Raw genomic sequence first — 13,950 nt, forward strand, 5'->3', positions numbered from 1 at the left:
TTAGGACTTATGTTAAACCTTTTACTAACACTTATTTTTCAAAACTCTAATCCTTTTGAGAGAGTATGCTAGAGACCTGCTGAAGCTAGCATTCTAACAGTATGAAAACTGAGAAACCATGTTCTTAGTTGCTGGCAGGGATTTTCTTCATGCTCTTCCTTTTGGATGAGGTCTACTCTAGGCAACCAGGGTGGACATCTGCAGAAATAGGGAACAACTCTTTTTGCTAATGAGTACTGATGCTTTCATGGCAAACAGATGATATCCGCAGATGGCTGGCATCTTCAAACCTTCACTGCAGTTCAACTCTCACAGATTTATGTACAAACGTGTTGTATTTTATTTCATATTTCAGTAGAAATGTTCATATTTCCAGAAAAAGCTCACCTGAAACTTATTCACCAAAATTTCAAAAAGATTTTGGCATTTATATGTACATCTCCATCAAGTTCTAACTAACAAAGCATGTGTGATTTGTATGTGTGTTTGTTTCCACTGGATGCAATAATCAAAATTAATGCCTTACAACCACATTCCTTCCTAAGATCACATTATTCTTTTCACTTATTTCAGTATTTTTACAACAAAAATGTAAAAAAATGAGGACAAAGTTTTATATATTTAATAAAATCCTTCTGGACCCTCAAGAAACATTTACAAATATATATGAAAATAATGGATCTCTAATAATTGCTTCAACAAAACAGGAGACAAATATTTTCTGAATTTCAGATTCTTTTTTTCTTTGAGAACTATTCTAGAATACCTACTTATCCCCTTAGTGAAAATACAAATCGATTGAACTGTTTTGGAAAGCAGGTCCCCTTTTTTTCCCCTTATATATTAAAAAGGGAGTAGATCATCATCAATAAGCCAACAGTTATTAATGGCTACTGAAAAACATGACATTCTCTTTTGTTTCAAACTTCAAGCTGCTCCAAAGCACAATATTTGTTTCCTGTCAAGCTGAATATGTCAAATACATTTGTTGTATAACTGCCATTGAAGCTCAATATCTTGGATCTCCCTGAAACAAAAGGTTATGTTGGTGTCAATCACTTGTTTCTGCTATTTGACATAGATAAAATCAGATTTGCCAATAACAGACAGGCAACTCTTTGAAAAGCTGTAATGGGATTGGAAAAGAAGAAAGGCAGAAGTAGCTCAGGGAAGTTAAGTGGAGGTTAAATGAGCTGCTCCTTGCAGTGTCTAGTGTCTTGGTTCTGGGTGTGAGCCACATAATGATTCCTGGTGTTAACAGAGATGTAGTGCCCAGCTGGTGTTCTGTAGGTGCCAGCTATGTTGACCAAAAAATCATTGGTTTCTGAAGTCATGTTTATACATTGAAATTAACCTTTAAATTTTTAAGGAAAAAGTGAATAAAAATACACTATAAAGTTCCTCTTTTCTCTTAGAAAGCTTATTTCATGGTATAAAATATTAACTTTCATCTTGGTTAAGCTTCATTATACTTTCAGCATACAGGTTTGCTTACTTTTGAAAATCGGCTAACAGGTTCTACTGTTTGTCATTGAATAGAGAAACTCAATTCCCCTGCCATATTTTCCCTTGGATCTATTAGATTAGGATGAATGTAACCTTCCAAAATGTCAGTAATTTCTGCAGTTTCCAACTCATGAGGCAGAAGGCTCACTACAAAGATAACAAATTAGCAAATAAATAAAAAACAAAGTAACTGAAGTTAGTCCCTCTCTCCTTATTTCAAGTCAGCCTTTTTTAGCATGAGGAACAATATTTTTTTTCCAGCCACTGAAAGCATTTTCTCTTTCATTCAAGTGCAATAGTCCCATTCTAAAATTTAAATTGAGGCTAAAATTTTGCTACAGATATAAGCAATGGAGTCTCCTTTACTTTAGTTCATAGGATTTATTCCAGTATATAAGATATGAAACTTTTCCTCATCTTGATCTTCTCAGATTTATAATAAACTGAATGCATAAAATTAATGTTCAGAAGGTCTAGCTTACTTTATTCCAATAAAAAATTATTAAAGGGAAATAAACAGTGATAAATAGTGATCAAAAAGCTGATGAACTTTAGTGGATGCTCTAACATAATCTTAGGAATAAAACTTTATCTCATCTCAATTATTATAGAGGCTATATCTTAGAAGGTTAAGTGAGTGTTTGTATATACATTACTGACATTTAAGAAAGTATTGTGGGCTGAAAAAATTTGGTTTCTGCTATAAATTTAAAATACATATTCAAAATATATAGCCCTGAGTCTAGAGAATGTGACTGAAGAGTTAATGTAGATTGAAAGGAGGTTCAAGATAGAAGCTCCAAAATCAAAATCAAATCAATCAGATTCATGATGACCCTATTAGCAGATGAAAATGTTCATTTTCCCATTCACTTTGTATTAAATATTTAAAGGATATGGTTGAAACTACTTATTTCGTTCAGAAACAAAAAATGAATTATTTTGTGAGATGTGAACTGGTTCAGAAGAAAATAAAAAGGTACTGTTGGGTTCAAGAATCAAATATTTGGGAATAGATTAATGTGCTCTATTCAGTTTAATACTTGGGTATCACCTATGATCTCTTAACTTAGTATTTAGCATTGTACACAGTTATATTTATTTGAATAAATATATAAGCTAAAGACTATTTATATTTTTAGCCCATACTTCTCCCTTAAATACCAGTCTTTAATGTTTAAATATTCACTTTTATTTTTGCTGCAACAAAACATGGAAATTAACAACTAAACACAAAGTCCAGTCTATACCTCTCTTTGCCTCAGTTGATGGTAATTATATCCTTCAACCTACTCTCCAAAAAAGTTTATTTAAATCACTGTGATGGTCGTTTTTCTATCATATACAACATTCTTGAGCCATAAAACTTGCTTTGGTTCTATCTTCATAAAAAAAGCATGACTCTCAGTTGTTCCTATCACATTCATTACCAAAGTTCTATTCCAAACTGCACACATCTCTAACCATGTTTGCATTACTACTCTCCTCCTTCCATGACATCCCTTTCCCAAAACAAAACCCAACACTAGTGCATCCTAAACCTAGCAGCTAGAACAGTCCTTCCAAAATATTATTTACTTCTTTGTCCAAATGTTACCTCCTTAATGAGGGAACATTTTCTTTTAATATTTTTTGTTGTTGTTGTTGGAGGTAACATTTGTATGTTTTAGTCATCTTTTTCACCTCTGTGACTAAAAGATCTGAGCAGAACAATTATAAAGGAGGAAAAGATTATTGGAGGGCTTACAGTTTCAGAAGTCTTAGTTCCCAAAAGGTCAGCTCTATTCTTCAGGGCTCAAGGTGAAACAGAACATCATGGTGAAGAGTGTGGCAGAAGGAAGTAGATCACATTTTCAGGAAGCAGAGAAAGTGTTTCTACCCTCCAGATACAAAATAACCAAGGCCATGCCCCAGTTCCCACCTTCTCCAGGCATACCCTACCACTTCAGTTACCAGCAATGTATTTTATGGCAAAAGTGCTCCAAAATTCTCAATTTTTCTGATCATAATCTATTTTTTAAATTATTTGCCTTCTAATAAAATATATAATTTATTCTTGTATTACATGTCCTACCTATTTATGCTCTACTCAAATACAAACTTAAACTTCAGATTTACAGGTATTTTTCATTGTTTTCTTCATTATCGGAGAGTACATTCATCCACTCAATGTTGAATGACAAGATGAATTAATTAGTCATTTGATCCAAGTCTTGAAGGATAAACAGTATCATGTGGGGAGACATTCACCTGATAACCATCAGTCTAATATTTTTTTCAAGCTGACATACACTGACCAACTTCATAAGATATTGTGATCTCCATTGCTTAAGCCACAAACAGGGTATCCTAATATAAAAGGGATGGTCAAAGTCAGTCCTAAAACTACAATGATGGTTCAAGATTGTAGGGAATGACAAGTAATGTTCTGGTTGAAATTAAACCAATATGTAAATTTTTAAGATTATTATCAAGTCAATATTTCTATAAATGGCTGAAGAAATAGATTAGGCATTACTGAAAATGTATTGAATGCCTTCTAATAGTAACATAAAAGAAGAGACTTCATACTTCCTAGAAAATTCTATGGAAGAATAGATTGTAGGTACTAGTTCTTAAATTCCTTTAAATGTATGCAGATTTTAACTCTGTCATTAAACACTATTAAAAAATAATTTATGTAATGTTATGAATTCATTTAAGAAACTTTCATAGTTTAATATATGCAATATCGTTATTTGGTACATTTCCCCAAAGCAGTGTTAAATAAAACTTTAATAAAATGTAAGTTATTTGCAGTTTTATAATCTAGCATAGAGCTTTATCACAACCTAAATGAGGTATATGATATTTCCATTAATCAGAAAGTGTTAGTCATGAAAAGATATTAAATACTTAAATAATATTACTGTTTTTTGTTTAACAATAGAATAAAATTTCCACAAAAGATTAAAAATATACATAGATTCATTTAATTTTTTTTCAAATTTATTTTCTAGGGCTAAACTGAAGAGTAGCTCAATAATAGAAGCTGCAAGGCCCTAGGTTTGATATCCAATACCACAAAACAACTTGCATAAAAAAAATAGGCAGAGTGGTACACACCTATATCACAGCTACTGAAGAAGCCAAGGCAGGAGGATCACAAGTTGAGGTCTAACTGGGCAACTTAGCAAGACTTGCCCTTACAATAAAACTTACAAAAGGGTTGGAATTGAGCTCAGGGGAAAGGCACTCCAGGGTTCAATTTCCAGTATCAAGAAAAAACAAACTAAAACTTCATAATATACACTAGACTTGAAGTCTTATTCATTACTCATTTTTGCATGGTTTACACTTTCATTTGTATTTTAAGATGGGGAAAATAAAATATTATTTTCAAGGTGACTTATAAGATGAATGTGAAATATGCATTTGATTATAAGTTCTAAATTTGTGATAGTCACAGTGAACTATCGAAATCAAACATATTTTGCCTGTTAGTAAATTTTTAAAATCCAGGTCATTTATCTAAATTAAAATAATATAAATATCAGAGCATTGTCATTAACTATCTAGAACATTAGAAATGCTGATGGTGATAGTTTCATGTTGATTCTGCTATTAAAAAATTATGAACATTCAGAATGCATATCCTTTCCCCTATAATAAAAACTATATATTTAAATGACATAACCATAATTGTTCAGGTAAAATATGGTGCTGTTCTTTAAATAACTCACTTTGTTCCCACATTTTGAAAGCGGTTTGAGATGTGACTTCACCTTGAAGCACCTAATAAAGCAGTAAATACAAACACACAAGCAACAGTAACATTGACAACAACATCAATTCTACAAATAAAACCCCTATGATCAAGTTATCAATGATGATGTGCTTTAGGGAAAATCAGTGTATAAGAAAGGCATTTTTAATTAATGATTGATCATTGCAATAATATGAAATGCTATCCTCATTTTATACTATATGCCGAAGATTGCATTAAATTCATTAAATTTTCACATGTAAATCTGAAAAATATTTAGTAAGGAATAAAAAGGACCATGCTTTCAAATAATTTTCTGACCATTTTATGTAAAAATATTACTAAGACTACATACATTCAAAATATAACTTTACTAAATAGAAATAAGCTCAAATTAAACAAAAATAAAATCAGAATTAAAAATAATGAAAAGGACAAATAATTGTTACTAGTATCAAAATAATTGAACCACCTTTTTGTAAACCTGAAAGAGAAAAGTACAACTATCCAAAATTAAATTTTGAAATGTCAAAAATTAGAAAACTGGTTGAAATACTGTAGTAATTAAAAATAAATGTAAAAATCAGGTGCTATTATTGATTATCAAGTAGATACTTATGGAAAATAATGTTCACAATGGGAGAAATCCATTTCTTGGCATTTCCAAAGTCTACCTATTGCAAATTCTGTTATTTTCCTACTATAATTAGGGGCCACTTATTTTATATCATTGGTTACATCTCAACCATCATTGGATAAATAATTAAGTGACTATATATTGGGATAAATAATTGAATTACAATAAATAGAATAAATTTCTTAACTGGCTACAACAAAAGTACTTTGAATAAATAGTAACATAATCAAATCTTAATGTAATTTTCTGGAAACATTACTTATTTTACCAGGAGGGATCAAAGTCCAAACAAGCGTAGTTTTAAATAATCATCACTCATTCCTTAAATCTTAAAAAAAAAAAGCACAAAACTAGGTTTAGTTCAATGTGTAGTTTAAAGATATAATGCACTTTCAATTGTTATCTTTAATTGAAACAATTGTACACATTTATAGGATGCAATGTAACAGTTTGAATGCATATATAAAATGTAGTTATCAAAGTGGTATCATTAGCATATCCATCGCTACAAACATTTATATCTGTATGTTGAGGACATTAAAATCTTTTATTTTAAATATATTTAAATATACAATAAATCATTATTAACTGTAGTAGGTAATGAAAATTCTTAACAACAATATCTTCAAGATAAAGATTTCTACATACAAATTCTACATACAAATATTTGTGTACTTGTTTTAATCTATGTATCTGACAATGTGTGCCTATTGTTCTTATACTGAAATTTATGTGTATGAAAATTCTGTTACAACAATACTTTAGTTTATAAATAAATTAGGTGTTTTAAATTTTACTTTAAAATGTTTTGTAATGTACATAATTTAACAGCTACTAAAAATACTTTGTTATAAAGGTGTTTTAATTTCTTATGATTGCTATAAAAAATCATTATAAAATGGTATACTCTCTTTTTAGTTCTGGAGGTCAAAAGCTGAGATATGTATTACTGGACTGAATCAAAATGCAGCAGTTATATTCCCTGTGGAGGAAGAAACTCCATTTCCTTGGAATTTACAACTTCAGGAGGCCACCTGCAATCCTCAATTTCCTTGGCTGTGTCCCTTTACTCAAAACCAGCAGCACTGAATCAAACATCTTTCTTCTGTCTTCTGTCTCTGTGGTCAAAATTCATTTTACCTTTTTCTTAAAAGACTTTATTTCTTAAAAATGTTTACATTTAGCATTCACCCAGATAGATAATCCTGGATAATCATCCCATTTCAAAATTCTTAAATTAGTCACACACCCAAGTCCCTTTTGCCATATAAATATTCAGTTTCCTTAGATCAGAACCTGTATATATTAGGAGAGATGGAACTCACTGTAATACAAAAGGCAAATCTATAAGCCTAAATACAATATACTTGTAAATTTTGTAATTCTTTTCTATTTATTCATTTGTTTATTTCCATACTAGGAATTAAACCCAGGAGCACTCAATCACTGAGCCACATCCCCAGCTCTTTTGAATATTTTATTTAGAGACAGGGTCTCCCTGAGTTGCTTAGGGTCTCACTAAATTAAGAGGCTGGCTTTGAACTCACTATGCTCCTGACTTGGCCTCCTATGCCACTGGGATTACAGGTGTGCAACATGGCACCTAGCTGTAATTGTTGTCTTGTTGAACCTTACACATACCAAAAATAACAATTATGTTCAATAGTTATTTTATTGCTATTTGGTTTATATTATTATTTTCTTGAATTTTTTGTTAAAATATTACAACTGCAGATTATAAAACGACTGCTATTTTTGCCTCAAATAGAAACTGTCACGGATTTTCTTAAATATATATATATATATATATATATTTCTTAAATATATATATATTTCTTAAATATATATATATAAAAGGAAATATACATATATTTAAAATTATGTTTTATAATGTAGAATGTTCAAAATGGTTGAGTGTAAATCAATATGCAATGGATCATACAAATATAATGTGTCTTGAACTATCATTTGGTTAACGTCTCTAAAGTTCTCAATAATAAAGGAAGATTTTGTTTTGTTTTGATTTGCTTTCCAGTTACCTGTTTTCAAGTGTGAGGACTGAATTTCATACACTTGTATTTTAGTCTATATCTTCATGTCTGAGAAAGTATGGTCTGTTCTGGGAGCAAAGAAATATCCAATTATAAAACCATCTGGTATTTTGATTTTTAGTTGTAAATTTAACATTTTAATTTCTTTCCTTCACATTCAGTTAAACGAATGAAGGAAACCACAGATTTTTGATTGAGCTACAGTCTTTTTATTGTTTCTTTCGATAAACTGGAAAGAAAAAACAACAGAAAATAAAAAAAAAAAAAACAAACATCTGTGTATTCCAGCTGCTGCAATATAGAGAAGGTCATAGAATTCCTGCGTTTTAACATCCTTTTGTTTTTCTCAAGGAGTTGTCGCATCTTGAACCATTTTCTTCAGAACACTTGTGCTTCACTAAACAACAACAGAAACCAGTAGATAAATGGTCAGTGGGCTGCCTGTCCTCTATTAACATAAGTCTTTGAAAACTTTATGTGCATGTAGCTAGTTTTATGAAAAGGTGAAATGCCTTTTTGGGTGTTTTATAATTTACATTTTAAATACTCTAGAAAAAAATAGAAACTTAAATAAAGTTACACATTATTCTACACATTATCATTGCCCTAATTCATGAACATTTAATAAGAACACATATGTAACTACATACACGGTATAACTCATTTCATGCCATAATTTTTGAAAAAGAATCTCAAAACTGGGCAATAATATCCAATAGTCACTGAACTTTTAAAAATCTCTACTTCATTTTATCCAAGGACAAAATCTAGTCACTATTTTTAAATTGTTATACAAAACATAGTATTATTTGAAAATGTGCAATCCTAGGATTGTATAATTTTGAAGATTGATTGACAAAGGTATATCACTTATAAATTCAGTTTGTGGGCTCATTGTTTTTCCTTCCTTAGCAAAGAAGTTGCCCATTATTTCACAATATACCCATGGAAAGAAAATTACTTTGAGGTAAATCTACCTTATTCTCTAAGAATTGCTTCTGGAGAGTTTTCCTTATTGTTCTTGAGAATAGAAAGTCAAATAATATTTGTGATTTTTGAGATAGTTTCAAAAAGATCTTAGTTCTTTTTGGATGGGAAAATTTTATTACAAATAAGGAAGGGAATGGAAGTTTTGCTTCCCCTTTTAGCAAATTTGGGGGAATATAATATGGCATGCTATTATCCCATAACATATACATTAATTAATATGTATGTATGGTATTGACTACAGTATTAATATAATATTAACTGTAGACATTGCACTGTTCAACAATCTCCAGGATTCATTTACCTTGTATACCTGAAGATTTGTATCCTTTTACTGATACCCTCAGTTTCTCCCAAGCCCCTGGCAACAGTCTGCTCTACAAGCTTGACTATTTTAGATTTCTAATATTATTAAGGAGTATCATTTCGCATTTGTACTTCTGGATCTGACTTACTCTGCTGAGTATAATGTCCTCTAGGTCATCTGTGTTTTCCCAAGTGACAGAATTTACTTCTTTTGAACCTCAATAATATTTTAGTTTGTGTACATGCCACATTTTCTTTATGCTTTTACCCTTCCATGTAGTTTTTGGTGTCTTGGATGCTGTGATGCAATGAGAATGAAGGTGCAGGTAACTGATAAAACCTTAATTTTTTTTTTACTATATTTTGATTCATTGTACACAAATGGGGTACAACTTTCATTTCTCTGGTTGTACAAGATCTTAATTTTAATTCCTTTGGATATACATGCAGAGGTGAGATATTTTTGGATCATATGGTATTTCTATTTTTATTTTTTTGGGGGGTTACCAGGGATTGAACTCAGGGTCACTCAACCACTGAGACACATCCCCAGACCTATTTTGTATTTTATTTAGAGGCAGGGTCTCACTGAGTTGCTTAGTGCCTCACTTTTGCAGAGACTACCTTCGAACTTGCAATTCTCCTGCCTCAGTTTCCTGAACAGCTAGGATAACAGGTGTGTGCCACCAACCCTGGCTTCTATTTTTAATTTTTAAAGAAATCTCCATACTATTTTCCAAAGTGTCTGCATAATTTACATTTCCACCAACAGCGTACCAGTGTTCTCTCTTTTCCATTTCAACAATTGTTGTAATTCTCTTTTCTTTGCTTCTTTGTTTGATTTTTGACAATATTCATACTAACAGGGATGAAATGATGTCTTATGGCTTTAATTTGCACTTTTCTAAGTAGTGATGTTGATCATCTTTTCATTTAACTGTTAGCCATTTGTATGTCTTCTTTAGAGAAATGTATCCATTTTTTCATATTTAATATCAGGTTTAACTTTTTAGTGTTTACTATTGAGTTATTTGAGCTACTTACATAGTATGGATATTAATCCCCTATCATATAAATGGTTGTCATATAGTTTTCCTTTGAAAATGCTTGAGACCTCCATAAGTTTATTCTGATTTGAATGTTATGTGATGTAACTGACATTACATAATACCCTATAAAAATGTGCATTTTAATGTGTCAATTAAAAAAATCAATACACAAATTTAGTTGTATTTAAATATATCAACAATGAATAATTGCAAAAGGAAGTTAAAAATCAATTCCATTACAATAACATTGAAAAGAATAAAATTCTAATGAATATACTTAATTTAGATGGTGAAAACAATAAACATGAGTGAAAGAAATTAAAGCAACAGATAAATGGGAAGGCATCCCATGCTGATGGACAAGAATAATTAATATTGTCAAAATTTCTAATTTATCATTTTTAAAATACATATGAAAACAACCTCAAAACTCATTTGGAATCAAAAAGGACCCCAAAATTCAAAGCAGTTTTGAGCAAGAAAAAAAAGTTCAAGGCTATAAAAGCAATAGTAATCAAAACAATGCATTATGGTTTGAGATTTAAATGTCCCAAAGGCTCATATGCAAAAGACTTAGGTGCTACTGGTAGATGGCAGAACATTTAGGAAGTGGGACCTAGTAGAATGAAGTTAGCTCACCAGGGTCATGCTCCTGGAGTTGATTATGTGAAGCTTCTCCTGTTGCTTTTTTAAATTTTCTGACCTCCATGAGGTCAGCAACCTCCTCCACTACATGGTCCCCACTACAATGCTCTATGCTGCTACAAGTCCAAAGGACAGTACCAAACAACTGTGGACTGAAATCTCTGAAACAATAACCCAAAATAAACTTTTCCTGCTTATAAGTTTATTTATCTCAGGTATTGGTCATAGCAACAGAACACTGACTAACATAGTTTCTTGGTTTATATATAAAGTGCCCCCAAAACCTCATCTACCGGAAATAAGACATCTACCACAGGAATGTTCAGAGGTGAAATGATTATGTTATGAAAGATGTAATCTAATTTGTGGATTCATCCATTTTTTAATTTGAATAATTTATTATTCTAACAAAAGTATAAAGTATGGAAAATTAGTGTATTTGGATCATTTCAGAGAGGAAAGAGTTTTCCACTAGCAGATTGCAGTTTTTAGCACCTTTGAAAAGAAACACAGAGTTAAGACAAGTGGCAATACAAACTCCAGTCTACCTACAGAGAACCATTCATGTGACTTCAGGGGTCCAGCTCATGGAACAGTGAAGTCATTTGGTTTATTTGTCTACGTTTGGAGAGTGCTATGAAACACAAGAGAAAGGTGTCCACTGAATTCATGGTTGGTGGATTAAAAGATGGAATAGAAATGTTGAGACAAAAAGAGGTCACAGACTGGACAAAGAGGTCAGATGGACAGTCCACAGGCGCTGACAAAGCAGTACATGGTCTTGTTCTCTCATCGCACAGTGCAGCTCCCATCGGTAGAGCTGTTCCAGAAGCAGGAACTTGCCTTGTGTAACCCAGCTCCGTTCCTTTGCATAATTACTCAGGTCATAATATATTTAAATGATTTTCCCAGCTTGGTGAGTTGGCTTAAAGCTTGTTCTACAACACGTGTGGTCCACTGATTGACTTTGCTCTGCTGGTAAGCAGTTACCACAGATGGCATTCTCTATAGCCTCTTTCACGATGTTGCTCACTTCTCAACAAAAGCAGTCTCCTCAGCAGCCTGGTAGTCTTCCATCTTTCCTCCAGCTCGTGGCCTCTGCCGCCTTCGGATTAATCCATTTGATAGATTAATAATTTGAATGGATTACTGGGTGGTAACTGTTGGCAGGTAGGATTTGGCTAAAGGAAGTAAGTCACTGGGGGAATGCTCTCAGGCATTATATTTTGCCCCTGGCTCCTTGATCTCTCTCTTTCTCTCTTTGCTTCCAGGCTGCAATGAGCAGAGATTTCCTCCGCCATACCCTTTTACCATGATCCTCTGGCTCACCTCAAGCCCAGTGCAATGGAATCAGCTGACCATGAACTGAACCTCTGAAACGTTGAGCTCAAAATAAATTTCTTCTCCTATAAGTTGTTTTTGTTGAATATTTTGGTAACAGCGACTCAAAGCTGAAACAGTATGGCACTGACAAGAAAAAAAGTTATACAGATGAACAGAACAGAAATGAACCCATGCGTATACCATCACCTGAACTTCAAGAAGCATCTCAAGAATGCTCAGTGGGGAAAGGATAGACTGTAACAAATAGTACTGGGGAAACCGGACAAAAATCAATTGAAATGACTTAGAATTAAAACTTGCATTTAAAGAATACAAGGAATGCAAAGGCACATTTATGTAAATACACAAATAAGATAAGATTCTGGTATTCCACTCTGAATACACGCTAAAACCCAGAAATTTCAGATGGACAAAAAATATTTAAGGATATAAAAGTCCTAAATAACACAATCAAGAATTAGATGTTGAACTTTTGATAATAGGAAATACATTGCAACATTTTTAAGCACCCATTGAACTTTCACAAAATTTGATATTATTTATGTTTTAAACAAAATTTATGAATTCTTATAAAGCAATATTATAACCAATAATGTCTGAACAAAAGGTTATAAAGTAAGACATTATTAACAAAATTAAAGATTAGAACTTTATAGCCATAAATTTTTTAAAAATGTTGACATCTCTTTCATAAAAGGAGAAGTACAAATAAAAATTACATGGTATCTAAGAAGTAATGTTTATGGAAGCAATATATAATGGAATCGGAATATATTCAAAGAAGTGTACAATGGATTTTTTTAAAGTGCAAAAGGAAAATTGGTACTGACACAGATACAATAATCCAGTTGTATTTAATTCACCCATAGACTAAAGAGATTTGCAAAAAAATATACAACAATGTCACTCTTCTAATAAATTTTGGAAAATATAGGTATTTGCACAAAAATATACTGCTTGAATTAACTTGTTATTTTAATGAATTAATAAATAAAACTTCCTTAGGTTTAATTTATTATATAATACATATATAACTATCTTAAATAAATTTTTTTTCTGAAATTAGATGAATTTAGAACTGCTAGACTACAACATCCAAATGCTGCAGAAACCCATGTTTTAATGAGCAAGTAGAAGAGGTAATTATCCTCTTCTTCCGCCTAGGACTTCAAACTTATGAAGCGTCCTCACTAGTTTCCATCTATGATTTGGATGAAGATGATTTCATACACACACAAAGGTAATAATAGTAGTAGAATATACTCTTCTTGGAATGTAGGCTTATTAGTCTTTCAAAATAAATATACCAAAGAAAACACTGATTATTTTTCTCCAGAAAGCCTGCTTCTTATTTTTATAGAATATTAAAACTTTTTCATGACATGACATGACATGATATAATGTATGAGCAGAAAAATTCACTCATCTCTTGGAGTATAATTTATACAGTTTTTATCTTAGAAATGAAATCAGACAAGGTTACATTCAAGAGTACATTGTTCAAGTTAAAGGCAAGATTATTTTGCCTCAAATAGTTAAACAGATTTTGCTTGCAAAGCAATTCTTAAATGGATTTTTTTAAAATGTAACATTAAAAACCATTTACAGGAACATAAATATTTAACTAATCCATCAGCCTAAATTTATAAAATGTTAAATAAAATACTTTGAATCCATATA

General features: G+C 31.5%; 1 pseudogene; it reads right to left on the minus strand.

Annotated features, from left to right (window-relative positions):
* Positions 1–11,664: 11,664 nt before the first annotated feature.
* LOC124965042 (dynein light chain Tctex-type 1-like) lies at positions 11,665–12,003 on the minus strand (annotated as a pseudogene).
* Between the last annotated feature and the right edge of the window lie 1,947 nt (positions 12,004–13,950).

This window comes from Sciurus carolinensis, chromosome 14 (genome assembly GCF_902686445.1).
Source record: "Sciurus carolinensis chromosome 14, mSciCar1.2, whole genome shotgun sequence".
Lineage (NCBI taxonomy): Eukaryota > Metazoa > Chordata > Mammalia > Rodentia > Sciuridae > Sciurus > Sciurus carolinensis.